This window comes from Canis lupus, chromosome 5, assembly GCF_003254725.2.
Source record: "Canis lupus dingo isolate Sandy chromosome 5, ASM325472v2, whole genome shotgun sequence".
Lineage (NCBI taxonomy): Eukaryota > Metazoa > Chordata > Mammalia > Carnivora > Canidae > Canis > Canis lupus.
In genome coordinates this window covers 76489396-76495464 of record NC_064247.1, presented here as the reverse complement: position 1 = coordinate 76495464, position 6069 = coordinate 76489396, and the positions used below count along the sequence as shown (strand labels likewise).

The 6069-nt window shown below is 42.3% G+C and overlaps 1 long non-coding RNA gene across 1 annotated transcript; it reads left to right on the top strand.

The window, feature by feature from the left end:
• The first annotated feature begins 5 nt into the window (after positions 1 to 5).
• Positions 6 to 5211, top strand: LOC125755036 (uncharacterized). Its single transcript, XR_007410509.1, has 2 exons — positions 6 to 246; positions 4028 to 5211. It is a non-coding gene; the product is annotated as an uncharacterized LOC125755036 (long non-coding RNA).
• The last annotated feature ends 858 nt before the right edge of the window (positions 5212 to 6069 follow it).

Sequence of the window (6069 nt, the reverse complement as noted above, 5' to 3'; positions counted from 1 at the left end):
CGCCATGCGTCACTATTCCGCGCCGCTCCGGGCCTGCGCTGCGGCGTCGCCTCTTCCGGTCGTGCGCCACCGCGCGTCTTCCTCAGACTTTCCCGGGAGCAACGTAGTCGTGCCTTGAAGTCCCTGGGCTTTGCGAGGTCAAATTCTTAGTCCTTATTTTATTTATTGCCGTACTTCACACTGAAGTAACCCATGTTTTAGCCTAAGCCTATCACGTGTCTCTGAATTCTAAAGCCTTAGACGAAGGTAAGTCCTATGAGAATGTCGTAGACGCCGGTTTCTGCCGTTAAGAACGCGCGGTAGCCTGTAAGACAACAACAATCAAAACGAAACCCAGAGCCCTCAGGGCCCCGTCAGTCCACCACTCCTGAAATACACACAGCAGGGTTTTATTTTTCTCCTGGGTCTTCCCAGTTTTCGCCCATATGCATCAAAGTATGGGTATTTTACGTAGACCTAATCAAAGTGCACGTACAGTTTTAAATCTCACCGTTTTATTCTATGACTAAGTATATTTTCATGTTGTGATTATTGGTTCCATGGCATTATAATAGTCCATCAAACTCATATCACATAAGTTACCTACCTCCCCTCCTCCTATCACCTTGGGGATGGATAGAAGTTGTTTCCAACATTTTATTGATACTCAGCATCTCCATACCATCAAAAATCCTGCTGTTTGCTTTTTGTCTTTTTGCCTCCCACTCCAGATTATGAACTCTCTGAACAAGAGCAAAAATCTTATCTGTCTTGATCACCGCTAATTTGTGAATCTAGAAAAATTCATGACTCATAGTAGCCTCTTGATAAATATTTTTTTAATGTGTGGTTGAGTAAATTAATAGAGATTTTTTAGTTCAAAATGTATTACTTTAGGACACTTTTTATTGTAACCTTTATGTCAGAATGGTTTTTTTTTTAATTAATTAATTATTTTTTATGCCAGAATGTTTGAATGACTTGAAACCTTTGCAAAAGAGGACACCGTTGTGGTCAGGAAGCATATAAAAAAGAGCTGGAAATCACTGGTTATTAAGAAAATGCAAATCAAAGTCACAGTGAGATACCACTGCGCAAAGCTAGAATGGCTAAAATTAAATATTGACCTGCCATGTGTTGATAAGAACGTGGACTGTTAAAAAAAATACTCAGTGACATGGCTAGAGATGGTGAGGCACTCGGGATAGATATGGGGACCACTGCAATGGTATTTTCCAGTGAGGGTGAGATAGAATATGAGTGAGAGGGGATTTATAGCTGAGCAGTGTGGTGGTGGTGGTGGAGAGTGGTCAGTGGAAGGAAGATTACTAAGAGGAAACATCAAGGTGTAGGGGAATTCTAGTTAAGCTAACCTAACAGAATTCTTCTGATGAAAGGTAAGACATCAGACGTCACCTGAGGGATGGTGCAACAATGAAGACCCTGTCAGATACTGAGGGTGACCAGATACCAAGTGTGGGGGGTTCTTGCTAAAATTGGATTTTACAAAGAATTGCACAGACAGGTTTAGGAGAAGGTTCAAGAACCTAACTGGAGTTTGGTCAATCAAAGAAATTTTGTCAGCCTCTGGAACTCTCATCAGCTTCTGCAGAGAATGTAAAATGGCATAGTGGTTTTGTATGTTTGGCAGTTTCTCAAAAAGTTAAACCTACATCTATTCTGTGACCCAGCAAACCTACTCCTAGTTACTATCCAAGAGAAATGAAACATACGTCCACAGAAAGACTTGTACAAATGTTTATAGGAAACTTCGTCAAAATAGCCCCAAACGGGAATCCCAAATGTCCATCAACAGGAGAATGGGTAAACAAATTATGGTATATTTATTCAGTGAATTACTACTTGGCAATAAAAACGAATAAACTACACATGATGAAGTAAAGTCAGTCTTAGAGACATTGTGTTGAAGGAAAGATGTCAGACATAAGAGATGCAATACTGCATGTATATGCAAGTAAAAAATAGGAAAAGGGAAATCTGTAGTGAGAACAATCATCTGTGGGTGATGCATCTGGAGGAGGGAAAGTCAGGACACAAGGGACCTTCCTGGGTAATAGAAAAATTCTATATATATATTTATTTTATTTTATTTTATTTTATTTATTTTATTTTATTTTATTTTATTTTATTTTATTTTATTTTATTTTATTTTATTTTATTTTATTTATTTTATTTTATTTTATTTTTTTAAAGAGAGAGTGTGCAAGAGAGAGCACAGGTGGAGAGGGAGAAACAGGCTGCCCATCCTCAGGGAGCCCGATGTGGGGCTTGATCTCAGGACCCTGGGATCATGGCCTGAGCCGAAGGCAGCCGCCCAGCAGACCGAGCCACCCAGGCGCCCCAAGATTTTATTTATTTTAAAAATATTTTATTTACTTATTTGAGAGAGAGAATGCATGAGTAGGGGCAGACACAGGGAGAAGCAGACTCCCCTGCTGAGCAGGGAGCCCAATGCAGGGCTCGATCCCAGGACTCCTGGATCATGACCTGAGCTGAAGGCAGATCCTTAACTGAGCCACCCAGGAGCCCCGAATATTTTATTTTTAAGTAATCTCTACACCCAATGTGGGGTGTTTACTGAAAATTCTTTCTAGTTCCCCACCTGTACTTACGGGAAGGCTGGTGGGCATTTGCTTTGTCCAGGTGAGTGCTCTCAGGGAGGTCTAGGCTGAAGGTCCACCTGGGATAATGAAACCAGCCAGCTGTTTTAGGGCAGCTCTGCGTGATAGGAATTTCTGTCGAGGCTGTCACTTCCCTCTCAGCATTTATATTCCAAAAAGAAGGCATCCAGCCAGAAGCCACTGAGAATCCCACTCTTCTCCAGACCAGAGACTGAGAAGGACACATTCTCCTGAAACTGCAGACTAGACAGTTTCCTCCCCTAAGTTAGATTCACCTAGACTGGGCAATGAGAACCTAATGCATTAACATTTTTTAATGCATTCTGCACAATTTACTTGTATCACCTAAGTGGATTCTCAAAACATTACTACCGTTATTTCTTTTTTTTTTTTTTTAATTTTTATTTATTTATGATAGTCACACAGAGAGAGAGAGAGAGAGAGGCAGAGACATAGGCAGAGGGAGAAGCAGGCTCCATGCACTGGGAGCCTGACGTGGGATTCGATCCCGGGTCTCCAGGATCGTGCCCTGGGCCAAAGGCAGGCGCTAAACTGCTGCGCCACCCAGGGATCCCTCTACCGTTATTTCCATTTTACAAATAAGGAAATTAAGGTTCAGAGAAGTAAACTTTTCCAAGGTATCATATGACCTAATGAGTGGCAAATCTAGGATCTGAATTCAGGGCAACCTAGTTTCAAAAAGCACTGGGCAAGAAAACCAAAAACTAAGGGCAGAGTGAAGGGCCAGTGTTCCTGGGACCCCTTCCTGGGGCACTTTCTAATTAGCCCTTTGGGCCTAGGTGAGCTTAAACTGCATCTTCCATGGAATTACCTGATCACATGATTATTTCAGCTTCATCATTCAATGGCGAATCCTGTGGGGATCCTACCTGTTCTGTTCACATTTGGTTCCCCAGCATCTCACCCAGAGCAGGGACACCTTAAACAGTTGTTGAATTAGCTAGTGAATGAAATCAATGAATGAACTAGTGATCAACAAATTGACCATCTCTCACGGACACACCTGTCTCTTGGCGTCATTTCTTCTGGTGAATGGGTACAGGGATTTATACTGCTTGTGCCAGTGGTAGGAGTAGGCCTGATAGGATGGTGGCTCTGCTGTAGGAACTCCTTTTCCTTCATGTTGCCTCTATGTGCAGGAAGCAACGGGAGGGGAATGGGAAGAGGGATGGTGTAAGGATTCAGAAAATAAGAATAATGGCAGGAGCCAGACTAAGTTTGTATTTGGCCCACAAAGGTCTAAAGAGTAGTTTATAATGAGTACAAAAAAATTGTATGAAAAAGTGATTGGGGATAATATGTGTAAAACATATTCCATGTTTTCATTTGTTAACACATTAGCAAATTTCTCTGTAAAACACATCCTGAAAGTGCCACTTTTATAGGTCAACAGCTGTCCAACAGTCCCATTTCATTTGGTTCAACCTGATAGAAGGTGGTGCCACAGATATTTCAAGCGACTCCCATCAGAAGCTATTTATTTCCCCACTATCTCTGCGCTGGCCTAGTGATTTGCTTTGACTAAAAGAATGTGACAGAAGTGCACTGGGGAGTTCTAAGCCAAGGCTTCAAGAGAACTTAGAACTTCTGCTTTCCTTTTTTAAAACCCAGAGACCATCTACCATATTATGAAGATGGAAGACCATGTGGAGGAACCCAGCTGTTTCAGCTGAGCCCAGACAACAGCCAGGGGAATACAGCTGCGGAAGTGAGCCTAGGAGAGACCAGGAGAGCCACCAGACTAAGTTGTTTTGACCTATTGTTTTGGGGTGATGTGTTACATAGCATTGGATGATACAAAAGGACTTGGTGATTATTGGTTGGGGAGCAGGAAGTTCCTGATGAATCCAGATTTCTGCCTCAGGCCAGACAATTATAATGCCATTTCATGAGATAAAGGAAAAGCCAAGAGCAGAACATGAGTTTTTTGGAGTGGTGATGTTTGGTGGTAGTACAAGATGATAGGTTCAATTTTGGATATATTGAGTACATGGTTCCTTGAAGACATCCCAAGTGCAAGTGCCATGTGGGCAGTTGTTTCTACAACCCTGGAGCTCAAAAACTGGGTCTTGGTATAGATTTTGGAATTGTCAGCAGAAAGAAAGCCAGAGGAATGAACAAGATTCCCCACAGTAGAGAAAGAAGAAGAAATGACCCAAAACAGAGCTATGAGGAACACTCACAATGGCCAGAGTAAAGGAAGACCAATGAGTGTGGTGTGTCACTTCAGTTATCAGAAGAATGGTTAGAGGAAGGGACTGTTTATATTGTTAAATGCTGTTGAGGGGTCAAATATAATGTGTTTTTTTGGGGCCCCTGAGTGGTGCAGTTGATTGAGCATCTGACTCTTGGTTTCGGCTCAGGTCATGAGATCAAGCCCTACGTTGGGCTCTGAGCCAAGTGGGGAGTCCACCTCTCCACCACCCCATCCTTACCCCTCTCCTTGGGTATATTTCAGTTTTGCAAGATCCAAGAGATGGATAGTGGTGGGTGGTGGTTGTACATTATGAATGTATTTAATATACTGTACACCTAAAAATGGTTAAGATGGTAAACTTGTTGTATTTTATTTTTCGTTATGTGTATTATACTGCTACACACACACGAGGGAAAATTGATGGGGAACCCGCTAGTGGGGTGGGAGAGGTTGAAAATATGAGATGGAGTAGATGGAGCAAGTCCTTAAACAGCCTACAGGAGAGGGTGCATTTATAGAGAAATTTAGATAGTAGGGACTTCTCCTGTTGTAACAGGAGGGCAAAGGAAGGGTAGGTGTGCTTGGGGGAGTGTCCTTGTGTTGATTGTTGACTCCAAGTATGGAGATAATGGGGTTGGAAGTTTGAGGTGAGTGAAAGTCTTAAAATGGTCACTGGTCAGAGTGGAAGAGTTAACCAGAAAAGAATAATGAGGGGCACCTGCATGGCTTAGTTAGTTAAGTGTCTGACTTTTGGTGTCAGATTTTGATCTCAGGGTTGTTAGTTCAAGCCCTACATTGGGCTCCATGCTGTGGGTTAGGATAGGACTAATGAACTATGAGGCTCAAGGTACTGCAGCTGTTTCTGAAGTTGTCCCCTCCATGTGCATTAAGTATGAAATCAGATGAATAGAACATTATTTGTCCCTCTAGCATAACCTTATTTGTTTTAGAAATTAAAGCAGTGCCAAAACACTGGGACCTATTCTGTTGTTAAACTTGTACTCAATTGGCATTGGTTTATCAGGACATTTCTTGTGCAAATTAGAAGCTTTGGTGTCTGAGGAACACAGACCAGAGGACAACCCTCCTAGGACACCTGACCAGGGCTGACTCATGGTCTTTCAAATCTAAGCATATGGTCGTGTGTTCTCAGGGATAAGCTACCTAAGGGTACTTGGCTTTTCTCCTATTAGGAGAATTCCAAGGATGGTGGAAACATGGGTAAAGATA